Source organism: Peromyscus eremicus, chromosome 16_21, assembly GCF_949786415.1.
Source record: "Peromyscus eremicus chromosome 16_21, PerEre_H2_v1, whole genome shotgun sequence".
Taxonomy (NCBI): Eukaryota; Metazoa; Chordata; class Mammalia; order Rodentia; family Cricetidae; genus Peromyscus; species Peromyscus eremicus.
In genome coordinates this window covers 37,825,325-37,837,638 of record NC_081432.1, presented here as the reverse complement: position 1 = coordinate 37,837,638, position 12,314 = coordinate 37,825,325, and positions in this window count along the sequence as shown.

Genomic DNA, 12,314 nt, shown 5'->3' with positions numbered 1-12,314 from the left:
GGTATCTCAGACCACTTCCTGTTGCCTGCGCAAGATGTAGAACTCTCAGCTACCTCTCCAGCATCATGTCTGCCTACATGCCATCATGTTCCACCATGATGATAATGGACTGAACCTCTGAACTGTAAACCCTTCATTAAATGTTTTCCTTTACAGGAGTTGCCATGGTCATGGTGTCTCTTCATAGCAATAGAAACCCCAACTAAGACAGAAGCTGGTACAGGGACTGGGGTATTGCTATGAAAGGCCTGACCATGCTTTGTTTGGAGGAATTTGAACTTTGGGAGTTTGGATTAATTTATAATGAAAAGGAGCAAGCTGAATAGGAAAAATATTTGAGGAGAAAAGGAGCACCCAAAAGTGTAATGGAGCTAAGTCTTGTATTCAAAGAGATAAACAGATTAAGAAATGGAATAAAGGGAGTGGTGACCTCAGGACAAGGTCTTACCCAGCTAAGTTTCTCTAATGTGAAAAGGAATTAGAGAAAAGCTTAGAGCTAAGTGTGGGGTGCGTGACATTAATCCCAGCACTCAGAAGGCAGAGTCTGACAGATCTCTGAGTTCGAGGCCAGCCTGGTCTACAGAGCAAGTTCCAGAACAGCCAGGCTTAGACAATGAAGGAAATTATCGAAAACAGAAAACTGGTGAAGATGTAATTGAACAAGGGAGCCATGTTCCAGTTTCAGTAAGTAGCAGAACTTGGCAGCTTTGCCCACATGGTTCTGACTTCAAGGATAGAAGTGCTATAGAACCTTCCTCTGAGACTAAGGAAAGCCTCTGCAGCCAGGCATGTGTCAGGGTGTCCCTGAATGGAGGCCTAGAGAAGCCATTGTGTGAAACTGTGAAGATGAAGCCTGGATTGCATTGGAGACCCCAAGATGTTAGAGATGCCAGAGCTGTGGGATCTTGCCAAAGAAAGCTGCTAACAGGGAGTGGAAACAATCCAAGAAAAAGAAGTGTGTTACAGTCAACAAAACTGAAAAGAGTTAGAGATCTGAAGAGAGATTTGACATCAGACATGAAAATGCAGAGTTCAGAGTTTGTCCAGCTGGTTTTTGGTCTTGCTTTGGTCCAGTATTTCCTGTCTTCCCTATGTTTTGGTACAGTAATGTATACCCTGTGCCATTATATGTTGAAAGTGTGTGACATGCATTTTGATTTTGACTTTACAGGTGACTACAGATTGCATGAATCTCAGAAGAGACTTTGAACTTTACAGTTTTAAATAAGTTTGGGACTGTTATAGACAATGGGGACTTTTGAAGTTGGACTGAATACATTTTTGCATTATGATATGGCCACAAGCCTTTGAGGGGCAGTGAGCGGGATGTGGTGATTTGAAAGAAAATGGCTCCCAAAGGGAGTGGCACTATTGGTAAGTATGGCCTTGTTGAAGTAGGTGTGGTCTTGTTGGAGGAAGTGTGTCACTGTGGAGGCAGGCTTTGAGGTCTCATATATGCTCAAGATACCACCTAGTGTCTCAGATCACTTCCTGTTGCTTGTGTAAGAGGTAGAACTCTCAGTTACTTCTCCAGCACCATGTCTGCCTAAATGCCCCCATGTCCTACCATGATGATAATTGACTGAACCTCTAGACTATAAGCCACCCCATTAAATATTTTCCTTTATAAGAGTTGTCATGGTCATGGTGTTTCTTCATAGCAATAGAAACCCTAACACACACACACACACACACACACACACACACACACACATGTACACAAGGTTTACAACTTATTCCCTTATTTCTCTGCTGGAAAACCATGTCATTAAAGGATTAACTTGAAAGAAAGGGCTATGACAAGTCTTTCTCTGTACTGATTTTTCAGTGGCACCCAGCATAGCTTCTTTATAATTAGACTTCAGTGTCTATCTTTTTTTTAAGATTTATTTTTATTTTGTTTAATTATGTGTATGCCTGTGTGCCTGTGTGTGGGTATGTGGATGGGAATATGAATGCCTGTGGAGGCCAGAGTGTCTACTGCTCCAGGCTCAGACATGCTTTCACTTCAGAATGTCTCGGTGTCATCTGCCACCTCCCCAAGCTTTTCCTGCTAGCTCAACGGTATACTCCTCCACAAAGAGTTGGACTTAGGAGTAGCTGTGACCTCCCCTACATGGGTGCTGGGAAGTGAACACTGTCAGAGCAATACAGGCTCTTAAGCACCGAGTCATCTCTCCAGCTCCCAGACTTTGGTACATTTGACTTCGGAAGGAATATGGAATGCATAACATCAGCAACATGTACAAAGCCCAAAGTGGAGAAGCCGTGGGGCTAACGCCAAATAAGGGTGCCAAGGGATAGAGTTCAGTTTTGGATTCAAATCCAGAAGGTACATGAGTCTAGGCAGGAGTTCATCTGGCAGTCAAAGGGAGAAGCTGAAGAAAATCGGAATATTCTTCATCATACCTTCCCAAGAGCACGCTTAGGAAACCCACAACCAAGGGTCATGTAACACTCTTCCTGGGGAGATGCGAACTAATGTCTACTCATGCCAGATAGGGAAGTGACGATGGATTAAGTAAGGGTACCATCAGAGTCCAATTTGATGAACTAATGAGTTTTACTGGGGCTATTGATAGGAACAGAAATGATTCCAAGGCAGCCCTCTCACCAAAGCCCACAGCAGCATGTGTGGCAGCTCATGGAAGCTTGAGCCCTGGAGTTCATTCCACAATGGGAAGTAACTCTCTAGGCTGGGGAGTGTCCTTTCCAGGCAGTTCAGCTGGTCTGAGAGCATCTCTTAGCACTCCTTACTGCTTATATATGTTCGGGGACGGAGGGGCTAGCAAATGTAGTCAGTTTTGGAAACTTCCTGAATGTGTTCAGAGTTTCCACCTCCTGAGCTTAACAAGCTTCTCTATAGGATGGAATGTTTCACTTCCCCTTAGAACACCCTGTTTTACCCGCTGTGGATATCCTAGGTCTTCATGAACTCCTCATTAGGATGTCCTGTTGTTTTATCTCACTATAGACATGCTGTCTTAAAATATCCTGTATCACCTCCCTTTGCACATCCTGTGTCTGAATGGGCTTTGCTCCAACGTGGAAGGTTTTACTCTCAGAAGAAACTGCTTTGCAATACAAAGAACCCTGGACCCCCTCAGTATGGTGGCTGCCGCTTCCAACTACCCATTCCATTGGGTTTAAGCCATCAATTTACAAATCATAGGAGTGATACTGTAACATGTTCCCCAACTCCAGCCCCCCATGTGCATCTTAAATTTGCTGAACAGGCGCACACAGCTGACGTACATCCTTGGATGTCACAGTTTCGTCCAGATTGGCCAGGTTCAAGAAGGCAGCAACACTCAGAGCATTCTGGACTTGACCACACCAGTGCTGACCACATCGCTGCCTTCCCTGGTAAACAGTGAGAAGGCATCACGTGACTATGTCTCTCCATCTTTTCTCCCCAAGTCATAACATGCATTGGTGTCAAAGTAAAGCCAGAGACGGCAGCTGACCTGTGGATGGTGAGATGGACTCTGAGATAAAAGTCATTCTCAAAGGTGAATTTTGACTCGTCTAGCCCACGTTCATGTCCAGAACTCCCATGAATAACCGCTGTACTTCCAACTGCCCAACACTGCCCAGTTTGCTGGGTTAACTTTCCCCCACCTCCAGGATCTCTCATCCAGACTGGCATCGGTTCATAGAGAGAGCATTCAACCAAAGACAGCACGTAGAAGAGGATCTGGGGACACAGGAACCAAGGCGAGCACAGCTAGGGCTTGGTCAGGAGAGAACTACCTGAAGAGGAGGAGTATATACATCCACCAGTGTAGGAGGATGAAGAATTGCTAAGGAACTCACCAGCATCCTTTTTAAAAGAGGGCTGGGGGAGCACTGGAAGGCAGCTGAGCTGATAAAGTGACTGTTGTACAAGCGAAGGACCTGAGCTTGATTCCCAGCACCTACAGAGAAACTCAGATGCAGAGGCATGTGCTTCTGACCCCAGCACTGGGAAGAGGGGGGTGCATGAGGAACCCTGAAGCTCACTGGCCAGCCAGTCTAGCAGAGCTGATGAGCTCCAGGTTCGGGGAGAGACCCTGACTCCAAAATTAAAGTGGAAAGAGCTTAGGGGAAATAGTCAGTGTTGACCTCTGGCCTCCTCACACATGCAAGTAAATCCACATGAACATATACATACACTACATACAGAGAGAGAGAGAGAGAGAGAGAGAGAGAGAGAGAGAGAGAGAGAGAGAGAGAGAGAGAGAGAGGAGAGAGAGAGAACAAGTTTGGGTAGAAGTTGTAGACAGATTTCTTAAAAAGGAGTGAGTCATGAATGACCATTGAAAAGGCCGATCTAAAGGTGACATTTTCCAATGCTACTGCACACACTGAATGCGTATGCTCACCAATTCCTATGCTGAAGTTTGACCCCACTGTGAAGGCAGGAGGTGGGCCTTGGGAGGCCATGAGGGTGAGGGCGTGGGAATGAAGCTTGCCAAGGTGCCCTAGTCCCTATAAGGGACCTTACAGGAACAAAAATCAGTTAATGGGGAACAGATTCCTGGAAATGGACTCTGAGGTTAGTGGGACAGCGCAGGGCATGTCCTGCAGTATGTAACTGTCACACTTGGTGGTCCTGAGGACTCAGGGTCTTTAGGCTCTGGGGTAATAGGTTACAAAATACAGCATGTCTCAATTGGAGCAGAAGAGTCAGCCAGAGTGAGGGTGTGGGAAGGAACCAGTGGCTAGTGGCCACTCCCTGCAGCCTGGCCAAGGAGTTCCATCCTCATTCCCCCTCCTCTCAGGAATTCCTTCCTCATTTAGCACGTGGTGATGCTGATGCTGGGAGCCCTGAGGTCATCTCGTCCACACCAGCACTAAAAGGAGCAGTAACAGAAACCGAAGAGGCCCTAGGTGCTCTATGTGCCCCTGGGGGAGCACCCTGGCAGTTGTCTGAGCCCAGATGGGTGCAAATCCAGCTGGCACACTTTCTAACAGCCAAAGGCACACGGAAGTGGCCTGTGTGGGCCTTGGAAGCCTCCAGTCACAAATCAGGCTGACTTAATGGAAAACTATTAGAGAAATCTTGACTTTCAACAGTGAAATGAAAGTCTACGAAAGTAATGCAGTTGATTGTCCCTGTAATGAATCATAATTTATGTGTAATTACAAAGGAGGTGTGCAGCTTGGAGCAGCACCAATTAAACTCCCTGCTTTGCCACTCTGTATCTCAGAACAATGCAGCCCTAGGCGCTGCCGAAAACTTGTGTTAACAATGAATTATTATACAGCACACGGGCTCTGTTTCAGTCAGTTATTGAGGACCTGTTTACTGTATTGGGCCCCAAGAAAAACACACAATGCATTTGACTCCACTCTTCCAGACATCTACTTCTGGACAGAAAGTGAAGGGATAAAGCTGCTTATTGCTACAGTCCTCATGTCTGTCAGGGAGAGTGTGGTGAGCATCCACTGGACTCTCTAAAGGGACTCATGGGAGCTTGGGGCTTGAAGTTAACAAAGGATCTGCAGCTCCTGCCCCACCCCAAGAAAAGATTTTCTGAAGAGACCTCATGTCTTTCTACCTCACCATCAGAGTATTGAAACAATGGATCCCAAAGAAATGGGAATTTTCCCAGAAACATCTTGCTGGGAGAAGAAAAGGGCACCAGACAGAGGGGGAACTTGTCTCCCAGAGGGAGATCTCACACAGTAAACAACTGGTCAAACCAACTTACAGCGTGAGACTGAACCACACATGATGACGGGACAGCGGTGAGCAGATCACACCTTGACCAGGCCTATGTGGGTATGCACATCCTTGACCTTCTATTTAAACTTTGATCTCACTTCAGGAACCACGTTCCAAAAATTCTGCCTGGCGCCATCTTGTGGAGTAAATGGAAAGTGCAGGTGACTGGCTCACAGTTTCTGTTTTTAATTATTTATTTCTTATTTGGTGTACGTGAGTGCTTGCCTGCATGTATGAATGTGCATGATGTGTGTGCCTGGGACCTGCAGTGGCCATAAGATGGTGTCTGATTCCCTGGAACTGGGCTTAAAGATGGCTGTGAGCAGCCATGTGGGTGCTGTGAACCAAACACAGGTCCTCTTCAAGAACGCACAGTGCTCCGAACCACTAAGCTAGTTATAGGCTTCTAAGGTCACAAACGTCAAAGGTCAAAGTATAGGCTTTACCCAAATAGGTCGTGTTTCTGAAGCCACTCTTGGCTGCTGAAATACTGTGAAGCCCTGTGTCTCCCTGAAGACTAAGGCTCTGTGAAGCCCTGAGTCTCCCTGAGGACTAAGGCTCCAGGCAATGGCGGCTGCCAGCATTCTAGGCTCCATCCACCCAGGAAAGACAGCCATTGTCCTTAGAGGCATCTTCCCATTGGCTCAAACCAGCCACTATGTGGATAAAACGCACTTCACTTTGGTGGCACATTCTTTAATCTCTCAAGTGCCTGTGGGGACAGGTTTGCCAACCTAGACATGTGACTGAGCTTGTAGATCATAGAAAAAGAGACAGTGGGAGACAGACATGTCATGGAGCTGGGTCTCAACTACCCAGCAGCATTCCACCCCTAAGTGTCCTCAAGGCCATGTTCTGAGCTGAGTCCAGAGATGTCAGCAGACCTAGGCTCCTCCAGGTCCTAGCTCACTGCACAGTGCCGAGTTGGGCAAGCATCAGTGCTGACGTGAGCTCGCTGAGAGATGCCACTAGTCTCATGGAGTGCTGTCTGGTTTTTCTTTAGTTCAAAAACTGAGCTGGTTCAAAGTGACCATGTGCCCAGGCAAAGGTTTGCGTGGGGGACCACTGTGAAGGCTCAGCAGGTAAAGGCGTTTGCCACCAAACCTGATGACCTCGGTGCCATCCACAGAGCCCAAATGGTGAAAGAGGAAAAAACTACTCCTGTAGATAGTCCTCTGCATGGGTGCAAATCACACACACACACACACACACACACACACTCGCTCACACCTGGCAAAGAAGGTGGGCCAAGGAATAGAATATGGCAACCGTTGCTCACGGTCATCCCAAAGATGTGCTTCTTGTGGAGACTTCCCCCTGTTCCTCACTCCATGTCATCCACACTCAAGACCTTCAAAACAAAGAATCAGCTTTCTCTTCAGGACAGCTGGTGTAAAGCAAAGTCCTCTGCTCTGAAGATCATAAAAGTGGAAAGCTAAGAAGAGCCAGTCCGCAGGGTCTGGCCAAGCCACCACACTTAGCCTGGAAGACTCGAAGGAGGAAACATGCGTATGGTGAGTATGGTGCCTGTCAATGTATGGATTTGACACTGAGGGCTGAGGCCACTCACAGCTCACGGACCACTGCCTCCTTCTTCTTGTTCTGTCCTGATTGCCAACTCTACCTCCACTTCTACCAGTTCAAGTTCATCTTCAGCTACTTAGTGAGAAGCCAGGCTGGGATACAGGATGCCCTGTATTTAAAATATAAAAGGACCAGCCAGTAATTCCCATCTTGACGAGGCAGAGACAATAGAACCCTTGAGGCTCACTGGCTAGCCTGTCTGAATTGTTACTGGTTCGGCGATTATCTTAGTGGTTTTCTTGTTGTAATAAAAAACCAAATCTAAGGAAGAAAGGGTTCATTTCGTCTTAAAATCTCAGATGACACTCCATCACTGGGGGAGGTCAGGGCAGGAACTCGAGACAGGAACTCAAGCAGAAGCCATGAAGGAGTGTTGCCTAGTGGCTCGCTGTTCCTGGTTTATTCAGCCTGCTTCCTTACAGCATCGAGAACCATCAGCCCAGGGCTGGCACTGCCCACGGTGAGATGAGTCCTCCCACATCAATCATGAATCAAGAAAATGCCTCACAGGCTTGCCTTGTCTAGTGGAGGCATTTTCTCAGTTAAGTTTCCCTCTTCCCAAATGACTCTAGCATGTGTCAAGTTGGAAAAAAAAAAAAACAAACAAAAACAAAAACACCAGGACAGTGACAAAGTGTGTCTCAAAAAAATAACAACTGGGGAAAACACCTGACACTGACTTTGGCCTCCACGTACATGTGGGGACACCACACACACACACACACACACACACACATACACACACACACACACACACACACATACACACACACACACACACACATACACACACACACACACATACACACACACACACACACACACACACACGCACGCACGCACACGCGCACACACACACACACACACACACACACACACGATCAAAAGCCAGTGCTGGTGACTTAAAGATCCCCATGGTGACAAGCGGCCTGCAAGAGAGTGCTGGAAGCTCAGGAAGCACCAGTCCTCAAGGGCCGGCCTCGGCACATCGAGAAGACCTATTTTCAATTAGCTCCGCATTTGTACAACAGCAATTAATTTCTGCAGAGCCTCACACTAACAGTGCTGCGCTGATTAGGTTAGCTGCTCTCCTGCAGGCTTCGTCCTGCTTAATTGTGCTTGGCAAATGCTTTATGTCACACACCAGGCCACCGTATCCTTCAGGCACATTCTGCGTTCACGTCAACTTCCACAACAGATGTCTGCTGAAGGCTTGGAGCATGCCAGGTCTAGCGAGGTGGGGGTAATAAAACTGTGTGTTTTGTGTGACTTCCCTGAGATAACTTGTCTATGGATGTATTAGTCGGGGTTCTCAAAAGAAACAGAACTGATAGAATGAATATATACTATTGTTATTATTATTGTTATTGTTGTTGTTATTATTATTATTATTATTATTATTATTATTATTATTATTGGAGTGGGTTGCAGGCTGTGGTCTGAGTAGTCTAACAATGGCTGTCTCCAGGTGGGAAGGCCAAACAGTAGTTGTCTAGTCCAGGAAACTGGATGTCTCAGCAATCCCAGTCTGGTGCTGGAGTCTAGGAGGTTTTCCAGGGAGCTGTTGGCCTTCCGTCTGTGTTGGAATCCCAGAAGTAGGTTGTAACACCTGCAAAGGAGTCTCAGCAGCAGGATAGATGAACTTGCCAGCAAGAGTGGGGGCAAGCAGGCAAAAAGGAAAAGCTTCCTGCTCCTGTGTCCTTTTATGTGGTCTACCACTGGAAGATACAGCCCAGATTTAGGGTGGGTCTTCCAACTTCAAATGATCCAATCAAGAAAATCCCTCCCAGTCAGTACCCAACTGCTTGGGTCTTATTTGAGTCCAGATGTGGTCAAGTTGACAACCAAGATCAGCTATCATAAAGGGACAGCAGTGGCAGTACCTTGCCACCCATGGTCGATGCTTTCTGCCGACATGTAAATATAACACTCAGTGAAAGGGGTCACCACTTACACAACCCACTGAGTCTCCTCCTCTAAACAGTAGCTCTGCCAATACAGACAGAGGCTCCCTAATGCCAAAATCAGAAATCTAGAAGGCTCCAAGACACAAAACATTTTCAACTGCAAACATGGCATAATTAGAAACTTCTGCACCACAGAGCTTTGCTTCCTGTGCAAAACTATTAAAACTGCCATAAAAAACGGCCCCAGGCTATGTGTATAAGTTGTAATCAGAAGCATAAATACATTTCATGCTTAAATTTATGCCTCCTTCCCGAGATAACTCATATGCATATGCAAATATTCCAAAACATGTATTAAAAATACCTGGAATCCCAAATATTTCAGACCGACTCTCACACTTGAGTTAGCTATCAGAGCTCACACTTGAGTTAGCTATGAGAGCTTGAACCCAATGCCAGGGGAACTAACACTTCTCAGGTATTCATATTCACCTCCAAGCTAGAGATCAGATGGACCCAAGACAGATTCTAGGGAAGAGATTGCAAATGCTTTCCAGACACACTGCCTTCTGACCCTGTCAGCCACAGGCTTCCCATTAGTCCTCAGGGGAAACTGTGGGGCCATGAGAGCTGTGTCTGGGATATGAGTCACCAGTGATGTCAGGGTCAGAGTCTGGGGTCTAGAGCCCAAACAAGCTGGTCTTAGCCACCTGTTCCCTATAGGCCAATTAAACAGACAAGAGATAGTGGGAAGCAACAGAGAAAGATGGAGTCAATGTGGTCACATTGGGAAGAGGAACATATAAAGAGGCCCAGCAACATCCCTCCCAAAATCTGTCTGTCCTCTGCATGCTAACATGATTGAGAGGGCAAGAGGTGCATGTAATTTTCTGCAATTCAAGCCGTGGTCCTGCCTGGGAAGGAAAGAAATAAAGAGGGCAATGGGTCTGCATAATTAAGCAGTTGTGGTCATTGTGTGGTCCCAGCCATCCTCATCATCTGGGCTTTCTGTGAGGTGTTCTGACAAGGGTCAGAACTGTGGGAAATCTCTTGCTAGAAGGTAAATCCTTTGCTTTGGCACCAGTGCCCAAGGCCTTTCCTTCTTCCAGCAGGAGACTACCGGTCTAACCGAAATGTCCATTGCTTCAATTGTGTGACAACCCAAAAGAGGGGTTAATGCGCCTCTTTAGGATGTCTTTATCCCTTCCCAGAAGATTACAGCTACCCTGGTATTTTTCCTTAAAGGAACAAGCTTACCATTAGAAGTGAGAATTTCTGAAAAGAAGCTGTGTCTGCAAAGACTGACTGATCAGAACTGCCGTGATGTGGATGAGTTGGAATGTCACAGGTCCGGAGCTCAATTATATCTTCTCTTAAGCTAGCTGTAGCCTCCACTACGGCCATTTGCTTGCCCACCTCTGTGTTGTACCTAATGTCCTACAATAAACAAATAAAACCTTTTAAAAAAAATTATTAACAGACCACCAGCTTCCATCAACCCAAAAGCTAAGGAATACCATCTGATGGTATCTGAGACCTATAGGAGAGATTCCCCCATCTTGCTATAACTGCCTCTCTGATGCACCCACCAAAATGTATTATAAATTTAATATATTTTAAAATTGCCCTAAATCATGACATTTGTTTCTGTAAGAAGTCACGGAGCTGCTTTTATGTTGTAACATGGAACCTGGGGTAACATAAGTCAGTGTTTCCCAGACATTGGCCCCCAAAATTTGGCTGCAGGATAAACTACCTTTTATTCCCTTCGAGATAAGAGGAATGGTTTTGTTTTTTGTTTGTTCACTTGCCTTTCGTCAACACAGGAAACCTACTTCCCCCTCTTTTATTAGGCAAGATTGAAGACGTGGTGTGTGCATGAAAGGGGCGGCTTAGATCCTGAAGACAAGGCTCTAAGACACGGCCGATGGATGACCTGGGGTGAGGGTGGGTGTGGCTACCTCCCCTGCCAGCTCCAACTTGTAGAAGAAATCACAGCCCCTCTGTCTCTCTGAGGTTCCTGTCATCGGGATCTGTCAAGGCTTCAAAAATGAATGCACACACTGGAGTTTTGAATCTTGCTGGAGAATAAGGATTTTCACACAAGAATGCCTAATTGAGCTGCGCAGTGGTGGCGAACGCCTTTAATCCCAGCACTCAGGAGGCAGAGGCAGGTGGATCTCTGTGAGTTCGAGGCTAGCCTGGTCTACAAAGTGAGTTCTAGGACAGGCTCCAAAGCTACACAGAGAAACCCTGTCTCATTTTTAAAAAAAAAAAAAATGTGCGGGCCTTCTTCCCTTTGCCCCCTGGACCAACATTCAGCCTCCCTTGGGTTTGTTCCCTGGCAAGGTGACTCTTAGACCCTCAGACCAGATGCTGCTCAAGTTAAATTCGCCTGCAGCCCTGCTGTCTCCAACCTCGTAGTTGGTTCTAGGATCCCTGTAACCAGAGAGAGGAAGCAATGGCCTGTGGCTCTAGAAACAGACTCCCAGTTGTCTGGATTCCAGGAGAATGGTGTCTGTGTGATGGGCACCATCTCACCTTCCCCCAAGGAAGTTTCTAGACCACATTGCTAGCCTGTGGATATCAGAGAGCTACACACAACTCCCTACCTTATAATGGGTACACCTCAACTAAATATGCCCTCCCGCTCTGCTCACATCCTCAGAGCTGCATACTCCTTCCCTTGAATTCCTTCCCCTCCTGCCACCCAAAAATCGGGGAGAGCCTGGCTGCAGGGCCGTGATGTGAAGCCCACCTTCCTCTGAGACCTCTAAGAAGGGACCCTCACTCTGCCTCACCGACGTGAACTCATCAGAGCCCATGCCATGTTATTATCTACCTATAGCATTGGGATAAGTACTCTCTTTAGAGACCCCAGAATGCTGCCTGTCTGTCTGTCCATGGCATTAATCATTCCGGTTAAACCTCTTACAGTGTGCATCATCAGTGTCCTCCTTGGACTCTGTATCTGAGAACTTTCAGTCATCAGGATAACCTGGCTTCCAGTTTGGCCCTGGGATAAAAGGCTCCAGCCAGAGACCCCAAAGGGAAGAACAATGAGCTCCCTGCCTGGAAGTTGGAGTATCTCAAGTGAGTCCCCTTACCAAAGT